This window comes from Rana temporaria, chromosome 3 (assembly GCF_905171775.1).
Source record: "Rana temporaria chromosome 3, aRanTem1.1, whole genome shotgun sequence".
In the NCBI taxonomy this organism is placed as follows: domain Eukaryota; kingdom Metazoa; phylum Chordata; class Amphibia; order Anura; family Ranidae; genus Rana; species Rana temporaria.
Genome location: NC_053491.1, coordinates 100,417,794 through 100,441,294, shown reverse-complemented (window position 1 = coordinate 100,441,294; position 23,501 = coordinate 100,417,794). Strand labels below are relative to the sequence as shown.

At 45.6% G+C, this 23,501-nt stretch overlaps 2 non-coding genes across 2 annotated transcripts; both read left to right on the top strand.

The window, feature by feature from the left end:
* Window positions 1–6,584: 6,584 nt before the first annotated feature.
* Window positions 6,585–6,656, top strand: TRNAH-GUG. The gene has a single exon. It is a non-coding gene; the product is annotated as a tRNA-His (tRNA).
* A 2,139-nt stretch (window positions 6,657–8,795) lies between these two features.
* Window positions 8,796–8,867, top strand: TRNAH-GUG. Its single transcript has one exon. It is a non-coding gene; the product is annotated as a tRNA-His (tRNA).
* The last annotated feature ends 14,634 nt before the right edge of the window (window positions 8,868–23,501 follow it).

Sequence of the window (23,501 nt, the reverse complement as noted above, 5' to 3'; positions counted from 1 at the left end):
TCAAGACCTGACATCTTCGCATGGGAGGGCTTCCTTTTAAAGTGGTTGTATAGTGCATTTTGTAACTTTTACCTACAGGTAAGCATATAATAAGGCTTACCTGTAGGCAAAACAAAACATCTCCTAAACCTTTATGGTTTAGGAGATATTCCCCTCACAATGAGCTGCTGACTGCAGCGGCACATGCGCACAGGGGATTCTCGGCAGACGCCGGACCGTGCGGGAAAGAAGTCTCCCGCGTGCATGCGCGGGAGTGATGACATCGCGGCTCCAGCCACTCATAGCAATGGAGCCGCGATACCCGGAAGACACGTCGAGGCAACATGTCAGCTACCTCGGCGTGGACCAGGTGAGTTGCTGATGCCTCGTTCTAAGGTAAGTATTTTATGAGCTAGCATGCGGTGCATACTAGCTCATTATGCCTTTTGCCTTACAGGTGACTAAAAAATACAACCGCTTTAAGGTAAGTTTTACATAATGTGCTTGTATCCCTGGCTCCCCTCCTGCCACTCTGCTATGTATGTGGTGCACAACAGCCTGCGGGCCACACGCAGAGGACAAGTGGTCTGCATGTGGCCTGGGGTCACGTGTTGAGCGCTAGGGCTTTAGAGGGCAGTAGAGCACGGCCTGCCAGGAGTTTAGGGGATGATTCTGCCACCTCCTAAATGTCTGTTTATATATATATATATATATATATATATATATATATATATATATATATATATATATTAGTGCTGTCAAGCGATTAAAATGTTTAATCGCGATTAATCGCATTAATGTCATAGTTAACTCACGATTAATCACGCGATTAAGGAGGTTCACCCTGCAGGCATCATCCCGGTATAACCCCCGAACGCTGCCTCGTTAATCGCACGATAAAAAAATTTACGGCGTTAACATGGGTTTGTGTTAACGCCGTTAATAACGCGTTTAACTGACAGCACTAATATATATATATATATATATATATATATATATATATATATATATATATACTGTGATTTCCAAGGGGGGTTTTGTTTTGAAACACTGCAACAACCACCAGATAAGTGTTTGGCTAATGGTTGTAGCACACTCCTGTTGATCTTAATGGGCACATTTGACAGGCGGTGTCATTTGCCGAACTCTGCAATCCTTGTTAAAATTGCAGTGGCAAAGCATTGCACCTGGGGCATGTGTACAGCCTCATTCAGCTGCTGTGTTAGAATTTAGCTGGGCAGTCGGGGGTGGGGGCACATTTCAAATGCCTGTTTTTACAGCCCTCTGACCGACTGTGTGAACACATGTATGCTAACACAGATTTATATCACACGCCAAGATATGACGCACAAAAAGGGACAAATAAAGGGCATGAAGCATTTTTTCCAACACTGAGCACTACAGCGAACAACATGTGTGTGATCTATCAAAGCTGCAAAGCCTTCGTGTTTTGGAATGCCTTATAAAATGAATGGCATGTAACATGCTTTATCAGGCACTGCACTAACATGCACTGAAGTCAAAGGGGTAATAAAGCAATCCAGGCAATAAAGATTGTTGAATATACCACTTGCAGACCGCTCACAGTACATTTAGCTCATTAATTTGACGTTAAATACTGTTAGTATGGTAGCAACTAGCTGTCATAACCCCAGTATCATTTTGTACTGTGGGCGATTCTCTACAATATAATAGTGGTCCCAGAGTTGGATTTGCCACGGGATTACTTTTAGAGGTGCCCCCACCCCCCCTCCTGCCGCTTCCCTGTCGTTTCCTAACTTAACGCTGCCGTCAGTAAGCCCAGAACCAATCCAATCACTCTGATGCCTTGGCAGGAAGTCAAGCAAGATAGCCCCCACTCGGCTCAATGCCCTTAGAGGACTGGAGCGACGTCTGACGTCACTTCCGCTTCTCTGACTTAAAGGGATTTTTTTATTTATTTTTTTATCAAAGTGTCTTTTTTTTTTTTAAGGGTAAATAAGAGATCTGGGGTCTTTTTGACCCCAGATCTCTCAATAAAGAGGCCCTGCCATGCTTAATTCTATTACAAGGGTTGTTAACAATCCTTGTAATAGGAATTAATGTAATAAAAAAAGATAAATAAAGGGACAGTGCAAAAATAAAAAGGAAAATAAATAAGAAAAAAAAGTAAAGCACCCTGTCCCTCCGTGCTCGCACACAGACGCGAACGCATAAGTCACGCCCGCGTATGTAAACAGTGTTCAAATCACACATGTGAGGTATCGCCATTAAAGTGAGAGCAATAATTCTAGCACTAGACCTCCTCTGTAACTCTAAAAAATTTAAAGTGTCACCTAGAGAGATTTTTCAGCACCGTAGTTTGTCACCATAACATGAGTAGGTGCAATTTTAAATGTAGCACTAACCCCAAAGGAGCTGCTGGTTTGTTTTGGGTGGCACATTTACTTTGTGTCTCTTTTCGAATTCCTATTGGTGAATGGTGCATATAGCAGTAGTAAAGGAATGTCCGCAACAAGTGTCTTTTCTGTGCTCTTTATTAGCCAGCTGGGTAAAAACAAGGAACCGGTGATGAAAGGGTAGAATTTGAAAGAAGAAGAACAGCAGAGGAACAGTCCTGCTCCCATACGTAACACTTTCCGTACCACTCCTACCTCAGTGGGCTTAGCGTACCCAGACAGGCCTCTCTCACTGACCTGGCAGCCGGAGTATCACTCAAACCTTTTTAGGATAAAGTCTCTGCCACAGACCCTCCTGAAATGGACGTCAGGGAGACACCTCTACCACAGGCCCTCTCTGATTGCAGTTATGGAGGTAATCCTCCTCGGAAGAATTACGCCTGGATCTCCTTCTTAACATCGCCCAGGTACCGTCTGACAGGTCATCAATCCTTCAGTGTCCTGCTACCTTGATCCCTGGTGGTTTGACAAAACCCTTTTGGATCGCCAGCCTTTCATTGGCGCTCCTCAGACAGACTCCCCACCGAACAGCTATACCGCTTAGGATCCTCAAAAGTGGGAACCCAGTCGATCACTGGGTCCCCGTCGCTGTTCAAATGTTCCGGACCAACATGGTCCCGGAACCAGGAACACCGTGTGGCACGCACGCCCCGGCCAGATAGGCTATAACGCCGGGGCGCCATGATGTGGTCACCCTAAAGGTGGGTGCTACGCTGGAAGAAGAAGACCCAGACTCAATGGCGTCTGTTCCATAAGTACCCTCTCCCAGCATGCCCAGCGAGGACACTACCTCCTGATTGGCTGCTGGTAAAGGACACCCAGGCCTTAACTCCACTGCTGCCACCTGTCGCCCCGGGGTGAGACAACACCCCAGCAACAACAGAATGAGCCCACAGCACAGCCAAGCTGAAACAGAGACCCTACTTGAACATTATACCGTATTTATCGGGGTATTGCACGCACCCGGGTATAGCGCGCACCCCCAACCTGGAAGGGAAATTTCAGAAAAAGAAAAAATACTTACAGTTTGAATGCCCCTCGTCTGTGTCTTGCCCGGCGTCCATCGGCGGCCTTGTCCGGTCCGGCGTCCGTCTGCGGCCTCGGTGGTGTCCTCCCGCGCTGTCTCTGAGTTGAATCCCCGCTTCCCGCGCTGTGTTTGAACGCCGCCGCCGACATATACCGAGCGAAGTACACTCGGGCACGCTCAGCCACGCTCGGCTTCTTACGCATAAATGCTAGGAGGCGTCACAGAGCGTGACCGCGAGCGTAGCCGAGCCTGGCCAAATGTACCCGAGTGTACTGCGCTTGGTATATGTCGGCGGCGCAGTTCAAACTCAGCGCGGGAAGCAGGTATCAGCGTATATCGCGCACCCACGATTTTCCCCTTATTTTAAGGGGGAAAAAGTGCGCGTATACGCCGATAAATACGGTAATTGGAATCAGAGTCATTAGCACTCTGATCACCCTCTAAATTTCAATAGCACCGGTACTTGGAAGTAACCAGGCGCTTCATAAAGCTTAACATGTAAGGTATCTATTTACTCAGCGTAACATCATTTTTTACATTATACAAAAAAATGGGCTAATTTTCGTTGATGGGCACGCTCCGCACAAAAGGTACCCCTGCATGTACAACAAAGTAGGCCCCATCCACAAGTGGACCAGAGAACTGAGTGATCAGCAGTCTTTGATTGCTGAGTTCTCAATGTAGAAGCAGTAGGAAACTGCTGTAGCATTGGAACAATGCTGCTGCCATCAAGGTGAGTATGTATATTTGTTATTTTTTTATTGCAACACTTCTCTAAAACACTTTCACTATGTGTAACTCTGATGTGAAGTTACCGTGAGATGCGGTGTGCTGCAGCACACAGGGCCTGGGCAGGAGGTGCAGCCACAACAGGGACATCACCATCATGCAGTTAACATGCCTGAGCTCATCCCTACTGAAATACATAAGTGTAAATGGGCCAAGGGAATAATGGCATCTATGTGACATGCAGATACCCAGGTCAGATAACTGTTGGATATGATGCAGACAGAACTCTTCGGTGTCCTGGAGTGCGTGCAAGGTGGCACATAATGTCCCAGGGAGGGAGGGACTTTACTGTATTAAAGCTGATCTCCACCTTTAGCCTCAGTTTACACATATGCGGTGCGGGAAACACATCGATACCGGCTCCTGCACCACTTTGTGCCAATTCAAAGTTAATGACACCCCAAAAGGTTTGCAAACGCAGTGCAGTTTGCCCACACAGGATCACATGGTCCAAAATGGCCATGTGATGTGGTTCCGGTTCGGATTCAAAAAAGGTGCCTGCGCTTTTTTGGTGCGATGTGGTGCAATTTGAGCCCATTCATCCTAGTGATCAGGAACAGCGATCTCTCTCCTCCTCCAGTCAGCCCAGTCCCCACAGTTAGAAACACCTCCTAGGGAACACATTTAATCCCTTGATTGCCCCCTAGGGTTAACCCCTTCCCTGCCAGTGACATGTATACAGTAATCAGTGCATTTTTATAGCACTGATCGCTGTATAAATGTCAATGTCCCAAAAAAGTGTCAACGGTGTCCGATCTGTCCGTCGCAATGTCCCAGTCCCGCTGATCACCGCCATTACTAGTAAAATAATAATAAAAATGCCATAATCCTATCCCCTAATTTGTAGACGCTATAACTTGTGTGCAAACCAATCAATATACGCTTATTGGGATTTTTTCAACCAAAAATATGTAGAGGAATACATATCGGTCTAAACTGATGAAGAAATGTGGTTTAAAAAAAAAATTATAGCAAAAAGTAAATATATTTTTTTGTTCAAAATTGTCGCTCTTTTTTTGTTTATAGCACAAAAAATAAAAACCGCATAGGTGAACAAATACCACTAAAAGAAAGCTCTATTTGTGGGGAAAAATGGACGTCAATTTTATTTGGGTACAGCGTTGCACGACCGCGCAATTGTCAGTTAAAGCGACGCAGTGTCGTATTGCAAAAAATGGCCTGGTCATTAAGGGTGTAAATCTTCCAGTCCTTAAAGTGGAGGTTCACCCTCAAAAAAAATTCTGACATCACACGGAGTCGAGCCATCCTACCGACAGAATGCCGGTGGTTTTTTTTTTCTCAGCACATACCTCGTTATGTGCGATTTTCACCTCACGGCAATCCCGCGGGAGTGGGCGTTCCCAAGCACTGCCTGTGATTGAGAGGCTTCCGAACGGCGCATACTGCACGTCACAGGTAGCCGAAAAAAACAGAACGTCGGTGCGGCTCTATATGGCGCCTGCGCACCAACGTTCAGGTTCTGTCGGCAACCTGTGACGAGCAGTATGCGCCGTTCGGAAGCCTGTCAATCACAGGCAGTGCTTGGGAACGCCCACTCCCGCGGGATTGCCGTGAGGTGAAAATCGCACATAACGAGGTATGTGCTGAGAAAAAAAAAAACACCGGCATTCTGTCGGTAGGATGGCTCGACTCCGTGTGATGTCAAAAATTGTTTTAAAGGGTGAACCTCCACTTTAAGTGGTTAAAGATGCAAATGCTCACGTGCAAGGGTGAACCTAGAATAAACATGGAATCTTGTATAGAAAGAGGCTACACTGAGAGGTGGGTGGATGAGGGTTTGCAGGCACTGTTGGCCAGTATTATGGGATGCCTAGGAGCAGGAATAGTGGATTTTAATGGGGGTTTGTGTGCCCCCCAAAACATGCACCAGTCACCACTGAGTATGTATTAGTGCTAACAAACATGGAGGGGCGTTGTTTGTGGTGAAAGGGTTAAAGCTAGATGGAACATCTATAAGAAAGGGTTAATGAGAACATGTAGTAGGAATCAAGGGTGGGGAGAAGGCACACAGAAGGAATGAGGTGAATGGGTTAAGCAGTAAGGAGAGAGGCGGTGTTACAAGGCTCACACAGACGGAGTTGGAAGGGTTCATTGCTGCAGCCAGGGGAGGGGGGGAGAGTGTTCAGTGATGAGAGCGATGACCGTGTGTGCACATAGCTTAGGAATGGGCTATGTCACATGATATCCCCCCTTGCTCAGACAGTCAGGAGCAAACGCTGAACCTAGAGACAACGTATGTGCACATGCGCAGTAGAGTTAGAAGTGATGTAATCGCCGTCACCTAGAAGAGAACTAGAATCTGATAGTGTTGCCAGCAGCCCGAGTAGCGCGCCGTGATCGTATAGTGGTTAGTACTCTGCGTTGTGGCCGCAGCAACCTCGGTTCGAATCCGAGTCACGGCATTGCGGATAAAAGCAATGACACGGCATGTGGGCTCAAGATTTTATTTTTTTCTGCTAAATTACCTAATATGCATGGCGATTTTTAATAATTCTAATAATATATATGTTTATTGAAAGCAATACTTTTATGTACGTCTCTTATGGTGTTTATGTATGGCATTATTTTAGTAAATATTGAGGCTGATTTACTAAAGACAAGTCCATTTTGCAATACAAGTGCTCTTGGAAAGGCAATCGCTGTAAATTTGAGGGGAAGATCTGAAATGAGGGGAAGATCTGAAATGAGGGGAAGCTCTGCTGATTTTATCATCCAATCTTGTACAAGCAAAAAATGCCGTTTTTTTTTTCTTGCATGTCCCCCTCGGATCTACAGCGACTGCACTTTCAAGTGCACTTGTAGTGCAAAGTGGAGTTTCCTTTTGTAAATAAACCCCATTTTGTATGGTTATCACACAAAGAAGGAGATTTACTAAAACCAGCACTCAGAATCTGGTGAAGCTGTGCATGGTAGCCAATCAGCTTCTAACTTCAGTTTATTCAATTAAGTTTTGACAATAAGCCCCCCTTCTTAATAGCGCAATTGGCATGTTAAAGCGGAGGTTCACCCAAAAAACAAGTATCTAACATTACATTCAGTATGCCTCAAACATGTACAGTATGCCAGTGTTTTTTATTTTGGGGGTGTACATACGGTATTATCGGTATTCTCCACCCGGCTTCCGGGTACTCGCTCCCACCGGCAGATAAGGCGCGCCACGACTTTCCGAAAGTAGCCAAACCGCGAGTCGGCTCTATACGGCGCCTGCGCAGTCAGCTCTACACGGCTCCTAGTCGGTGCGCAGGCGCCTTATAGAGCCGACTCGCGGTTCGGCTACTTTCGGAAAGTCGTGGCGCGCCTTATCCGCCGGGGGGAGTTTTTCTTAGGCACGTCAATCATATGGGCGAAGTCCCAGATGACATTGCGGCACTGCACAGGAACGCCCAGTCCTGCGGGAGCGAGTACCCGGAAGCCGGGAGGAAAATACCGATAATACCGTATGTACACCCCCCAAAAAAAAAAACACTGGCATACTGTACATGTTTGAGGTATACTGAATGTAATGTTAGATACTTGTTTTTTGGGTGAACCTCTGCTTTAAATTAAAGGAGTTCTCTGACCTAAAAGTTTTAACCCCCGCTGTGCCCGGGCTGTAAAAAAATAGAAAATAAACTGTCACTTACCTGCCTACGATCCCCCGTTGTTCCGATATCGCCGTCCCGTTCTCCGGTCCCGGGCCCCTTCAGCTTCCTGTGTGTCGGTGACTCATAGTGCGCTCAGCCTATCAGCGGCCGCAGCAATGTCCCGTCGCGGCCGCTGATAGGCTGAGCGCACTATGAGTCACCGACACACAGGAAGCGGAAGGGGCCCGGGACCGGAGAACGGGACGGCGATATCGGAACAACGGGGGATCGTAGGCAGGTAAGTGACAGTTTATTTTCTATTTTTTTACAGCCCGGGCACAGCGGGGGTTAAAACTTTTAGGTCAGAGAACTCCTTTAAAGCATATTGCCGGTAATAGCAGCGTCCCAATCGGTGCGATGCCGACTTTGCCATCCCGCACCGATTTTCCAAAAATAGTTCCTGCGCTACTTTTGGCGATTTCAAAAGACATCTGTGCAAGAACCTGCATAGGGGACTTTTAAGTCGCCCCTGAAGTCACACTGAAATACGGCTTTAAAATCGTGCGAGTTTCAGATGAAGACGAAAGAATTTCAAAGTCTTGTTCAGTGTGAACGAGGGCTAAAACCTAGAAGCTGATTGGTTTCTATGCAAAGCTGCATCAGACTGCACACTCTAGTTGTAGTAAATATCCCCCAAAGTGTATATATTATACAGTGACTTCACATGTATATTCCTTGTGAGTGTCCATTTATTATTCTGACAATTTGCAGTGTGGGCAGTGCTGTTGTCAGTCTTGGTGGGTGCAATGTCGGAGTAAAATATAACATACGTGTACTGGGTGATGTGGAGGAGTAAGTGAAGGGTAGACTGAAGATAGAGATAATAAATATTAATGTTGGGTGACATGAGTGACATCACATGCTATTATAGATAAAGTGACTTCTGTCGGCGGAATTTCCCACAAGCCCAAGTAGCTCGCCGTGATCGTATAGTGGTTAGTACTCTGCGTTGTGGCCGCAGCAACCTCGGTTCGAATCCGAGTCACGGCATTGTGTGATAACAATGTCACGGCAAGTGGGCTTTATTTATATAGTTTCTTTTTAGAAATATTATCAGTATGCAATATAAAATGACCTTTTTTTTGTTTTTACATAATGGGCGAGAAATTTTGCATATGGCCAAATTGTGGTCACAATCTGTGTCGTCAACCATGCGCGGGACTTCAAGTGGTTGTAAAGGCAGAAGTTTTTTTTTATCTTAAAGGGTTTGTAAAGGATTTTTTTTTTTATCTTAATAGCTTCCTTTACCTTAATGCAGTGCTGTTTTCATGTCCTCATTATTCGTTTTTGCTTTCAAGTTGCTGTAATTCTTCTCTGATCTCCACACTTCCTGCTTGTCTGTTTCCTGATAACCACAGTGCTGGGAGCTTTCTCTCTGTGGTCACTAATCAAGGATGTGTGATTACTGTGGGCCAGATTCAGATAGGTTAGCGGATCTTTAGATCCGCGTAACCTATCTGATTTACGATCCGCCGCCGCAAGTTTTTGAGGCAAGTGCTTAATTCAGAAAGCACTTGCCTCTAAACTTGCGGCGGCGTATCGTAAATCCCCTGGCGGAATTAAAATTCCACGGCTAGGGGGCGCATGCGCCGTCCGTAAAATATCCCAGTGCGCATGCTTACGTCCAGCTCTTTTCTGAATCGACTTACGCAAACAACGTAAAATTTCAAAACTCGGCGCGGGAACGACGGCCATACTTAACATAGGATACTCCTGACATAGCAGGGGTAACTATACGCCGGAAAAAGCCGAACGCAAGCGACGTAAAAAAAATGCGCCGGGCGGTCGTTAGTTTCTGAATCTATGGAAATCCTCATTTGCATATTCGTCGCGTAAATAAAGCGAAATGCCACCTAGCGGCCGGCCTTGAATTGCAGCCTTACATCCGACGGTGTAAGTCACTTACACCTGTCGGATCTTAGGGAGATCTATGCGGAACCTGATTCTATGAATCAGCCGCATAGATCCAACCGACGGAACTCAGAGATACGACGGCGTATCAGGAATGTATTTTTATTTACAACTCCTTTAATGCTAGGGTTGCACCGATACCAGTATCAGTATCGGTGCCGATACCAAGCATTTGCCCTTGTACTCGGGGCAAATGCTTTGATGATTGATCCGATACCTGGGCAGTCAGGGGTGATCTGTGGGGGCAGTTACAAGCACGGATTTACCTTTATAGATTTCAATAAAGCAGCTGAAAGCCACTTCTCCTCCTCTCCCTCCCGTAGCTTTCAGCTGCTTTATTGAAATCTATACAGGGAGATCGGTGCTTGTAATTGCCCCACCGCCGTAACGATCACCCCTGACTGTCCCCGTATCCTCCCCCTCTGTGTCCTCCTCCATGCTCCTCTGGTCCCCCTCTGTGCTCTGCTCTTGTCCCCCTCCGTGCTCCACTCCGGTCCCCCTCCGCGATCACTGACTCTGTCCATTCATAACTGAGCATTGTAAACTGTTTGATGCTTCCGTTTATGAATGGAGAGGAGCCGCTGTCTCCTGTCCATTCATCTCCAGTGCAGCTGAGGCCGTAGATAAAGGGACTGGGGAATCTGTGTCCTCAGTCCCTTTGCCTGTCTCAAAAGGCTAACAGACCCTTGATATCTCACCAAAGCCCCCCCAACAGGGCTGATAAAAAAAATAAAAATAAATAAATAATTGTACTAAATAAATACTAAAAGGTTAAATTGTAGTAAATAATAATAAATTAAATAAAAAACACACTGACACCATTTCCCCCCCCCCCCCACCAAAAAAGAAAGTATTGGAAAAAAAAACCAACAACTCGGTCCTAAAGTGGTATCAGTTCAACCCTACTTAATGCATTCTGTGCATTAAGATGAAAAGCCTTCTGTGTGCAGCAGCCCCCCAAATACTTACCTGATCCCATCTCGATCTTGTGGCTATTAGTTACTAGGGGCAACAGCAGATATTCACAAGCCTCTTTAATAGATTCCTCCGGTCCTATTACTTTCTGTCATGTACCCACTGACCTTCTCCATGGTCCCCAGTCCATGGAAGAGACATGGTTCAACCACACAGTCCAGCAGTAACAGTTCCATAACTTCTTTCTTTTAATCTTAAATTCCTCCTATGTTAAAGCGGGGGTTCACCCAAAAAAACATTTTTTAACATGACATTCAGCCAAGTTGTCAGAATGACAATCGGCTGTTTTTTTTTATTTCAGTGCCATACATACCGTATTTTCACCGCCGCTTCCGGGTATGTAAGCTGCGGGACTGGGCGTCCCTAATTGATTGACATCCTTCCGACCGGCGCATACAGCGCGTCACGAGTTGCTGAAAGGTGCTCAGGCGCCGTATAGAGCCGACTCGCAGTCCGGCTTCTTTTGGCAACTCGTGACGCGCTGTATGCGCCGGTTGGAAGGATGTCAATCAATTAGGAACGCCCAGTCCCGCAGCTTACATACCCAGAAGCGGCAGTGAAAATACGGTATGTACGGCACAGAAATAAAAAAAACAGTCGATTGTCATTGTGACAACTCGGCTGAATGTCATGTTAAAAATTTTTTTTTGGGTGAACCCCCGCTTTAAGGTGACCAGATTTTTTAAATGAAATCCGGGGACATATTTTTTCTTTACTAGTAATGGCAACAATCAGCGACTCTCTGCCCGTCTACTACTGGATGGGGAGCGGAGGAAGATCACTCCGCCAGGGAAGGCAAGGAGACAGGCAGGTGGCTGGCTAGGATTTGAGCCAAGGCAGAAGAACATGCGAGCAAAGCTGAATGGGCATGCTCCCGAAACTGAAGAAATATTCCCTCCGCTCCGAAAAGCACATGATCATCAGAAAGGGGCACAGATAATGGGAAAATTCAACCCCCCTTATGCTAGTAGGCACGGCGTGTAATTCTGCACTGACTGGGGGGGGGGGGGGGTACAGAAGTGAGAGGTGGACAGGGGGGGGGGGGGGGTACAGAGGTGGATGAGGTATAGAGGTGGACATGAGGGGGTACAGAGGTTGGGGGGTACAGAGGTGGAGGGGGTACAGAGGTGGACATGGGGGGAGAAAAAAGATGGACATAGGGGGGGTACAAAGGTGTGGATAGAGGGGTACAAACGCGAACATGGAATACAGAGGTGAGCTGTGAATGAGGGAGCAGAGGCAAGCAAAGTGATGTGCAGATGTGAACAATAGATGGTTACTTTGGGGGAGGGGGAGATATGCAAGTACTGCCCCTTATGATGATTTTTTTTGTGCCCTGTATGATACAAACACCTCAAAGTACACCCCCCCCCCAATCCCTGTGTGTCATCCTGGACTCCTATCTGCCCCCTTCCCCCCATCATCTTGAACTCCACCATTTCTCTCCCCCCCCCCCCATCATCCTGGACTCTATCTCCCCCCCCACCACCCATCATCCTGGACTCCTCTCTCTCTTCCCCCATCATTATTATTATATGTAGCGCTACCCCCGCAGGAGCCGCTGGTTGTTGTTGGGATCGGCATACTAAGTTACTTCTTACCGTTGTCTAGGGGTGAAGTGGATGAGTAGACCAGTGAGCGAATGTCCAGACAATAAATAAAGGTTTTCTGAATGCTTTATTCTCGGCCCAACATGACCAACATCAACATGAGGTAGAGAGGAAAGGTTGATGAAGCAATTGAGAACTTTGCGGTATCAAACCTGAATATGAAGTGAGCAATCCTGCCCTCAGTAGTAATAAACACAGTTCGTCGCCACTCTAGCCAGAGTGGGTGAAGTGCCCCCGGACAAACTCCTGCCACGAGTTTGGCAGCCGAAGTGTCACTTTAGGTTGCTGGGAGGAACAGGTCTCTGCCACAGACCTGGCTCTAGGGACCTCTGCCACAGGCCTAGTACTTGAATGAGCTAAATGGATTGAGCAAATCCTCAAAGTAGATTAAGTTGGGGTCACCGGGTGACAGTTGAAGTGTACCTGTCAGTGTCCCGTTCACCAGATCCCCGATGGTTCGTTCATGCTCTATTGGACAACCTGCCTCCGGGTTCTCCTCAAGCCGACCCCCCACCGAACGGCATACAGCCTGGCATCTCCTTAGTAGGTGGGGGACCCAGTAAGTCACTGGGGCCCCTTAGTAGCATCAGTTGCTCCAGGCCAGGAGGGCCCAAAGTCTGGAACTCCACGTAGCGCGTGACCCCAGGCCAGGTAGGCCATAGTGGAGGGGCCCGTGATGTGCGCACACCCTGAAGGTGGGTGACACACCTGGAACCAGGAACCCGCGAAGAACCAACAAAAATGGCGTCTGCCACATATATACTCTCCCCCAGCATGCCCCGCGAGGGAAAACCCCTCTAATTGGCTGCTGGGGAAAAGCGGCTCTGCCAGAACCCCTCTAGAAACAACTGTCGCCCAGGGGTGGGATTGGCACCCCTGAAGCGCAGACTGACCTACAGGACAGTTCAGCAATGACAGCAGCCCAAATTTAGCAAATTCTGAATGGGAGCAAAATAACTCTCCCATTCCCCACTAACTTTAGCGTAGTGCCCATACTAAAAGTAAGGGGTCGCTACATATACAAGGTTTATATAGTGCCAACAGTTTGTGCAGCGCTTTACAACATGAGGGCAGACAGTACAGTTATACAATGCAATACATACGTTTACACGTATGTTTTGTTTTTTGGAATGTTGGGGTGGAGAGACAATTTGCATATTTTTTTGCCTAGGGCCCAATCAATAATAAAGATGGCCCTGGGAGGGAGTAAAAGGATGATGCCTCTTGATGGGCACCATGAGACATAGAGTGCCCAGAAGCAAGAATAAATGTGTGGAGCTCCTGAGCAAAAGAGTCCATTGGCAAAGAACTAGTAACTGGCTTTGAACAAGAAAGTCCCTTTTTGAAAACAGATAACGAGTTCTTGCGTAAAGAATCCTCACAGAAGCAAATAACAAAGAGACTTGAGCACAGACAGCACACCCTGGATGGCAGACATTAGCTGTCTCTGCATAGTTTTTGTCTTTGGGGAAACCCACCCTAACCCTGCTATCACTGGCAGTCCTGGTAAGTGCTCTCACTTGTGGCTACTACACACAGCAGTCCAACTACAAGTAAAAGCGGCGATCCAGCAACCTCCTTCGGACGTCCCCCTCCCCTTGGACGGCGACAGAGTGGCTCCTGGTAGGCCGACCCGCCTTCACGACCAGCACTCTGTCTTTGTGAATTGCACGCCCCAGTCTCCACTCCTTGTAAATGTCCTTAAAACGAGCTCAAGCTTCAACCTCTGGCACCCGTTTTGGCTTAGAGGTAGTCCCAAATTAGGTCATTCTCCCATCTCTCCTCATCTTGCACACAGCTGCCGCCCTGTTGCAGCAAAACTGCTATAGGGTGGTCATCAAGTGGTTAAAGCAGAGTTCCACCCAAATTGATTTTCCACTTACATGCTTCCTCCCCCTTCTGGTGCCACATTTGGGGGGAATGGGTATCTGTTTTGACAGGTACCCTTCACCACTTCCAGTAGACTGCGCTGCGGCACCATCCCTCGGAAGTTCGGCCCCCCTCCTTCTTCCCCCGTCAGTTTCCCATACCAGGAATGGTGGCGGCAGCACCCGGCAGCCGATCCGAAGATCGGCTGGGGTGCTGACATTGCGGGCTCCCTTGACAGGTAAGTGTCCATACATTAAAAGTCTGCAGCTGCAGTATTTGTAGCTGTTTATTTTTTTTTCCCAGGCTGGACCTCCTCTTTAAGTCTTCCTGTCACAATGTAACTGCCAATAAGTGTATATTAAATGGTTTGTGTGAAAGTTATAGCATCTACAAACTATGGTATATACAGCAGCTAAAACAAATATTGAACATGTCACCATTTTTCTAGGTAAATATACAGGGAGTGCAGAATTATTAGGCAAGTTGTATTTTTGAGGATTAATTTTATTATTGAACAACAACCATGTTCTCAATGAACCCAAAAAACTCATTAATATCAAAGCTGAATATTTTTGGAAGTAGTTTTTAGTTTGTTTTTAGTTTTAGCTATTTTAGGGGGATATCTGTGTGTGCAGGTGACTATTACTGTGCATAATTATTAGGCAACTTAACAAAAAAAAAATATATACCCATTTCAATTATTTATTTTTACCAGTGAAACCAATATAACATCTCAACATTCACAAATATACATTTCTGACATTCAAAAACAAAACAAAAACAAATCAGTGACCAATATAGCCACCTTTCTTTGCAAGGACACTCAAAAGCCTGCCATCCATGGATTCTGTCAGTGTTTTGATCTGTTCACCATCAACATTTCGTGCAGCAGCAACCACAGCCTCCCAGACACTGTTCAGAGAGGTGTACTGTTTTCCCTCCTTGTAAGTCTCACATTTGATGATGGACCACAGGTTCTCAATGCGGTTCAGATCAGGTGAACAAGGAGGCCATGTCATTAGTTTTTCTTCTTTTATACCCTTTCTTGCCAGCCACGCTGTGGAGTACTTGGACGCGTGTGATGGAGCATTGTCCTGCATGAAAATCATGTTTTTCTTGAAGGATGCAGACTTCTTCCTGTACCACTGCTTGAAGAAGATGTCTTCCAGAAACTGGCAGTAGGACTGGGAGTTGAGCTTGACTCCGTCCTCAACCCGAAAAGACCCCACAAGCTCATCTTTGATGATACCAGCGCAAACCAGTACTCCACCTCCACCTTGCTGGCATCTGAGTCGGACTGGAGCTCTCTGCCCTTTACCAATCCAGCCACGGGCCCATCCATCTGGCCCATCAAGACTCACTCTCATTTCATCAGTCCATAAAACCTTAGAAAAATCAGTCTTGAGATATTTCTTGGCCCAGTCTTGATGTTTCAGCTTGTGTGTCTTGTTCAGTGGTGGTCGTCTTTCAGCCTTTCTTACCTTGGCCATGTCTCTGAGTATTGCACACCTTGTGCTTTTGGGCACTCCAGTGATGTTGCAGCTCTGAAATATGGCCAAACTGGTGGCAAGTGGCATCTTGGCAGCTGCACGCTTGACTTTTCTCAGTTCATGGGCAGCTATTTTGCGCCTTGGTTTTTCCACACGCTTCTTGCGACCGTTTTACTATTTTGAATGAAACGCTTGATTGTTCGATGATCACGCTTCAGAAGCTTTGCAATTTTAAGAGTGCAGCATCCCTCTGCAAGATATCTCACTATTTTTGACTTTTCTGAGCCTGTCAAGTCCTTCTTTTGACCCATTTTGCCAAAGGAAAGGAAGTTGCCTAATAATTATGCACACCTGATATAGGGTGTTGATGTCATTAGACCACACACCTTCTCATTACAGAGATGCACATCACCTAATATGCTTAATTGGTAGTAGGCTTTCGAGCCTATACAGCTTGGAGTAAGACAACATGCATAAAGAGGATGATGTGGTCAAAATACTCATTTGCCTAATAATTCTGCACTCCCTGTATTTCTTAAGGTTCAGTCCAGGTTTTGAATGGTGTTTGTCCAGACTGCCTGAAACCCGGACACAATATTCATAATGGACTGTGGCTCCCTAAGTAACGGATTACCACAACCACCAAGTGCATAGGGGTGTGCCGAGCCCCATCCCCATACATGGACAGGAGAGAAGAAAGGGCTTGATCTGCTCCTCTTCACACCCCTACCCCTCTGACTGCCCACACACACTCCAATTCTTGGCATTCTGTGCCTCAGAAAAGGGATCTGTGGGTTGGAAATTTGAAGCTCGGGAGCTGGCAGATACATTTTATGTATCTGCCAGGTAAGTGAGCTCAACCTTCCAATGTCTGTGACTGAAGTTTCCCCATTCTCTCCTGCCTCTGAATGAGTGAGTACACAAAGGTAAGAGGGAGTTAGATGCAAGGGGTGCCCTGTGGACTCTGATGTAAGGAGTGATTTGGGAACCCAATTTTAAGGGGGAATGCTAGAAAATCTGATGTACGTGGGAGGTTTGGTGAGCAGAAACCTTCTTCCATCAGAGTTCTCCTTTTTTCTTTACTTCACATCTTTATTGACATTTTCCATTATACAACTTAACATTAATTTCCCAATTCCCTCCAGTCTCCCTCCCACCCCACCCTCCCCTAATTCTAAAAAGAAAAAGAACAAGAATATAATACCGTATTTATCGGCGTATACTGCACACTTTTTTCCATTTAAAATCAGGGGAAATCGTGGGTGCGCGATATACGCTGATACCCGCTTCCCGCGCTGTGTTTGAACCGGCCACCGACATATACCGAGCGCAGTACATTCGGGTACGCTCTGCTCCTCTTGCAGTCACGCCCTGTGCCGCCTCCTAGCCTTAATGCGAGAGAAGCCGAGCATGCCCGAGTGTACTGCGTTCGGTATATGTCGGCGGCGTTGTTCAAACACAGCGTGGGAAGCGGGGATCGACTCAACAACAGAGCAGGAGAAGCGGGGAGGACACCACTAGGGCCGCAGACGGACGCCGGACCAGAGAAGGCCGCGTCGATGGACGCCGGACAACTGTAAGTAATTAAAAAAATTTACCAGGAATTTCCCTTCTACATTAGGGGTGCGCGCTATACGCCGGTGCGCGCTATAGGCAGATAAATACGGTATGTCATTGAGGCTATGAAAGGAAGGCCTTCCTGTTTGTTTAATCAGTTTCCTTCCAGTAGCCCCACCTATTCCTCCCCTTCTCTATCCAAATATCCCTCCACTGTCAACCCCATCCATCCCAACTCGCATCCATCTCCTTTAGTTCACCTTTTATCCCTGATTTTCCTTAAATCATTTCTTATCTTCTCCATATTTTTCTTCTTCCCCCTTCCTCTCTGACAACTCTTTATTTAAATGCTAGTACTGCTTTTAGTTTCCAAATCTTGTAAAAAAAATTTAGGGCACATTGTCTAATATATATATATATGGCTCTTTCCTTAGAGATCATTACATTCATACCATGTTCCCATTCTTTACTAGACGGTGGAAGAACAGATTGCCATCTCTGGGCAATCAGCTTCCTTGCCTGGAATAGACATCTAAAAATCGCAAGCTGGTTATTTCCTATTTTTCCCTCTCCCTCTACCTAGCCCAAAACACATTGTATGGGTTCCATTTCTATAGAGACTTCAAATACCTGCTCTATGATTCCCACTATCTCCCTCCAGTACTGGAGCAGTTTCGGGCATCTCCAAAACATGTGAATCATATCCCTGTCTGCTTTTCCACATCTAGGGCACCTGGCCTCTAGTCTATGACCAAACAAAAAAAGCTTGTGCGGGGTATAATAAGCTCTATATAGCAAAAACAAGTGTGACATCCTCTGGGGGGGGGGGGGAGGACAGGGAGACCAAACGGGCAAGTTCCAGAATCCTTTGCCACTGTATCTCAGTTATATTCCCCACATCTCCTTCCCACTTCTAATATGATTGGCTCTCCATTCCTCTCAGACTCCCTTTATATAGACATGGGTAGATTTCCGATATTAGGCCCTTTAATGTTCTTGCATTAAAGTGGATGTAAACCCGGAAAAAAAAATGTTTTCTTTGCCGTCACAATGTAGAGTATAAGATTTCCTATCATCTGTGCCCATTCTTTCCACACAGAGTTAATCCAGCTCTGAGCAATCCTCTTTTATTGTTCAGTGAAATAAAATGGATTTACAGAGAAAAACCTTAGTCTGTTCCGCCCCTTTCTGTGAGTGACAGGTTATTTACATATCTCATGCACTAGCCTGGAGATTTTTTAATTCCCACCCCCACTCCTTTTCTGAAGTCATGTGGTTACTTTTCTGGATTTTGACTGGATGCTAGTGATCATAGCAGAATTCAGTGTGAGGGGAGTGTAGAGGTGGGCGGGAGTCTACTGACATCACGACTCCACCCACAGAGCTCCAGACAACAGATCCACCCACAGAATCTGCAGTTTTTCAGTTCTTATAACAGAGAGAGGGGAGACATTTGACAGGTAAGGATACATGCAGGAGGCATCTATATCCTTATAGATCAGCACTATGGCAGTAGTTTAGAAAGGATGAGAGTGGGTTTACATCCACTTTAATGATTTTCTGAGGCAGAGGCATCTTTTCTATTCCAGTGCCCTCCATTTAAACTGTTATGCCAATGCATGCCTAACCTGCAGGTATCTAAAAAAAAGGATGTATTCAATATTGCATATTGTTCTCTCAGTTCCTGGAAGGATTTCAATGTATCATCTTGGTAAAGCTGGGTGATATAATTTATTATTATATGGAGAATTGTGTAAAATGTACAAAAGCAGCGGCATCCATACCATTTTCATTAAATTACAGCGGCCCGCTACAGATAGCGGTAGTCGTTTCCATACTTTAATTTTCCCCTTGAATTTAGTTAATAATGGGACAATATTATCTGTGATATATTGTTTAGGATCTCTGGAAATATTTATACCTAAGTATTTTATTTGATTCGCTATTTGAATCTGTGTGAGCTTTTGAGGCAGAGGGCTTTCTAGAGGGTCCACCGGTAATAATGTAGATTTTTCCCAATTTATGGTGAGTCCAGAAAATTGGCCAACATTTTTTATTTCTTCCATAGATTTCCTTAGGGAGTTCTGTGTATCTCCCAAAAATAAGAGGAGATCGTCCACGTACAATACTACTTTATCTTCCACCTCCCCTCGTTTGTACCCTCTTATCTCGGGAAACGACCTAAGGGCTATTGCTAGGGGTTAGATTGCAAAAAAAAAACTTACTTGAGCTCAATCTCGATCCAGCTCTCTCCCTCCTCATGGAACAGAGAGCCAGCAGCAGGGCTGTGCTTCCTCAAGAAGCAAGTGGCTGACGCTGTGTTTAGGTGACTCATCTGTGCATGATGCTGAGGCTATGGCAGAAGTAGCTGTGGACAAGGAGGCAGAATAAGCCGCTCTTGCAGCTGCGCTGGACTGCAAACTAGTATCCGCTTGGGTGATAGAGGATGAGGAGGATGAGGATGGTTTAGTAAGCCAGTCCACCACCTCCTCTGCATGCTGTGGCTGGGTAGCACGGCCAACATCAGTAAAAAGAGACAAACTTACCCTCCCCGAGGACAGACTAAGTCCACTTTTGCCTGTGGACACATACGCTGTTGACCCCCTAATAGTGGCATGGGAACATTTGCCTTTCCTTGTTGGCCTCCAAGACATGATGAAGGCACACATTTTGGATTGGATGCACTTTATTTATTGAAATGTGGTGTTTGGTGCACTATAAATTGAGGACTGCGGCTATATACTGTGTATATATATATATATATATATATATATATATATATATATATATATATTAATAAAAGGGGAACACCAGCATTGCAGTAAGTCAAACTGTGGCGGACAATTTAAAAAAAAGGAAGCAGAGGAACAAAAAAAAAGGATACAATGTGTATACAGCACTGTATACAGCAATAAACATGTATACATAATGCTGTTAAACACTGCACAACTCTGATACTACACTGGCACTACACTATACTCACACTACACTAACACTACACTGACACTACACAGATACTACAATAACACTACACTGACACTCACAATTACACATTATCTATCACTATCTGTGGGAAAGAACCCTTTATAGCATGGGGTGGGGCTATGAAAACTGAGCCACGACTGGGCAAAGTCATTATGACTTTGTCCAATCAGGGCTCTGACAGTGCTCTGTACCTTGATTGGACAAAGCGTTGCACCTGAACAGTGGTCAGCTGCATTGCTTCAGCCAATCAAGGCCCTAGAATGCACTGTGTAGCGCAGGTGTTTGGCCACCATCGAGCACCCCACAAATTTGAGTTCTTGGAGAACACCCGAATGTACGCTGTTCAGGGCCGAACCAATGCTCGGCCCAAACAGCTCGCCCATTTTTAGGTAACACTAGTTATACAAAGGAGATACAACTCTGTATGCATTGTGTGTGAGTTGCCAGTTGTGGCCTACTATGATGTAGATTATGAGGAAAAGCCCAAGGGCTCCAACTATTGGAGGAACAGGTGAGCTGCTCTTCATTTTATAGTGCAGGATGAATCTTCATATCTGTTAAGATACCCAGAGCTGTGAGGTGACATTTACTATATTTACCTGGATCAGATGACGCATGTTCTCTCGTAAGATTAATATGGCAAGAACATTTGATTAAAAAACAATTAGGATTAGCATTGTATCGCCTCCCACTCCGCTATGGGTCATAAGCAGTGTTTCTTTATTCTTTGTTGGGCAAGCCAAGGTTGATTTTGCTCGCTTATCTGACTGCCTTCTTATCTCAATGGCTGACGTGCTTGCGATGCGTGCTTGTAGCTTTATTCAGTAAACCTAGCTGATAAAGATAAAAGTAATATTGAGATGTATTTATGTCTTAAAATGGTAACATAGGGCCAGATTCAGGTAGAAGTGCGGCGGCGTAACGTATCGTAGATACGTTACACCGCCGCAAGTTTTCATCGCAAGTGCCTGATTCACAAAGCACTTGCGATGAAAACTACGCCGGCGGCCTCCGGCGTAAGCCCGCGTAATTTAAATGGGCGTGTGCCATTTAAATTAGGCGCGCTCCCGTGCCGGACCTACTGCACATGCTCCGTTTCGGAATTCCCGCCGTGCTTTGCGCGCAGTGACGTCATTTTTTCAAACGGCAACGCGCGTAGCGTAATTCCGTATTCCCCGACGGCTTACGCAAACAACGTTAATTTTTAAATTGCGACGCGGGAACGACGGCCATACTTTATACAGCAATACGATTGCTGTGTAAAGTTAAGGCACCAAAAACGACGACTAACTTTGCGACGGCGTAGCGAACGCGAAAATCCTTCGTGGATCGCCGTAACTCCTAATTTGCATACCTGACGCTGGTTTACGACGCAAACTCCCCCCAGCGGCGGCCGCGGTACTGCATCCTATGATCCGACAGTGTAAAACAATTACACCTGTCGGATCTTAGGGATATCTATGCGTAACTGATTCTATGAATCAGTCGCATAGATACTCTGAGAGATACGACGGAGTATCTGAGATACTCCGTCGTATCTCCTTTGTGAATCTGGCCCATACACTTTAAAGTCTGTCAAGAAACCATGAGGATTCAAACTGAGAACCCAATTAAAACCACAGAGCAGGGATTGCCAGTAGATTTGTTTTTACTACGGTTTCCTGCTCTGAATGCATTTTAACTGGAACACTCATTCATAATGTGGCTACATCACAGATAAGCTGCAGCTCAGTCCTTGTTAAAAATCAGAACATACAGAGTTTTCTATGCCATTTTAAAGGAAACCTTTCATAAGAGAAATGTGAAGGTTACCATAACTAACATCACCTCATGAGGTTCCCAGGTCATAATGTCAGTGCATTGGCTTTGCTGAAGTTAGTGGAAGAACAGCCTAAAGCCTCGTACACACGGTCGGACTTCAAACAAACTTTTCCATGGATTTTTGTCCGAAGGGAGTTGGCCGGGCGCACCCATAGCATACACATGCTCGGACTTTTCTGCAAACTTTCCTAAAACTTTCCTAACATGTGTTTTTCTGCTCTTTACCGCTACCCTTTGGTCAACTTCTGCTATTGTTGGTTGATTTTATCATTGGATTCCTGTACACATGATAGGACTTTGCACCGTAGGACTTTTGTTGCCCAAAAGTTTATGCGTTTGCAGAGCGAACTTTTGTCCGATGAAAACCGAAAAAGTTTGTCCAATGGAGCGTACACATGGTTGGATTTGTTTGGAAAACTTGCTCATTTTGAAGTTTGTCGGCAAAAAGTCAGACCGTGTGTATGGGCCATAAGACTAACTATTCTTAAAAATGTTCTATCCACCCTCCTCCGAGTCCTACCTATTCTGCCTAACCTGTATTTTTAATCAGGTCTGGTCACATGATCCTGCAGTTGCATTGCCCCTACGTTAGTGAGTGACTACTGCCGGGAAGAGAGCACTGACAACACCTGGAGGCGACCAAACTACCTGGTCCCAATGATAGCTTAAAGGATCACTAAAGGAAAAAAATGTTTTTGCTGAAATGACTGTTTACAGGGTATAGAGACATAATAGTTAACTGATTCCTTTTAAAAATGATTACAAATAGATAAAAATCAATCATATAATGTGCCTCTTAGATGCAAAAACAAAACTGAAAGTAGTTTAGTCTTTGCATGTTATTTTATGCCTCTGTGCTGGACAGTGCCATAGAGAGTCATGGCTAGGAAAACGAAACTAAAATCTCCCATGATTTTTTTCATACGGAGCCAGACAACCAGGAAGTGTCCAGAACAGAGCAGTTTTACAGCAACACCAGAGCAAAAACGAGCAATGAGGACATGAAACCAGGACTGCAGTAAGGTAAAGGAAGCTATTTAGCTAAAAAAAAAATTCCTTTAGTGACCCGTTAAGCTTTACTCCGTTTTTATCGTGAGGAATATCCCTCTTTCATCTCCCACTTTTCTTTCCCCTTTTAAAAATAAAATGTTAAGAAGGAAGGAATATTAGGAAGTATTATATTAAAAAATTGTCAGCTCCTGATTGTTGTATATATTGTATACATCATGTATGCTTAATCTGGCATGAGGGAATCAAGACAAGTGGTTGTCGCAGTGTAGGATCAATTCTTAATTTTTACAATGGGGACAAACATTTTAGTCTGAGAACACATGTTACCATTACCCTCCCAAAAACGATTCCCTTTTTTCGCAATTGCTTTTTTGCATATGTAAGTGTAGCGCCTA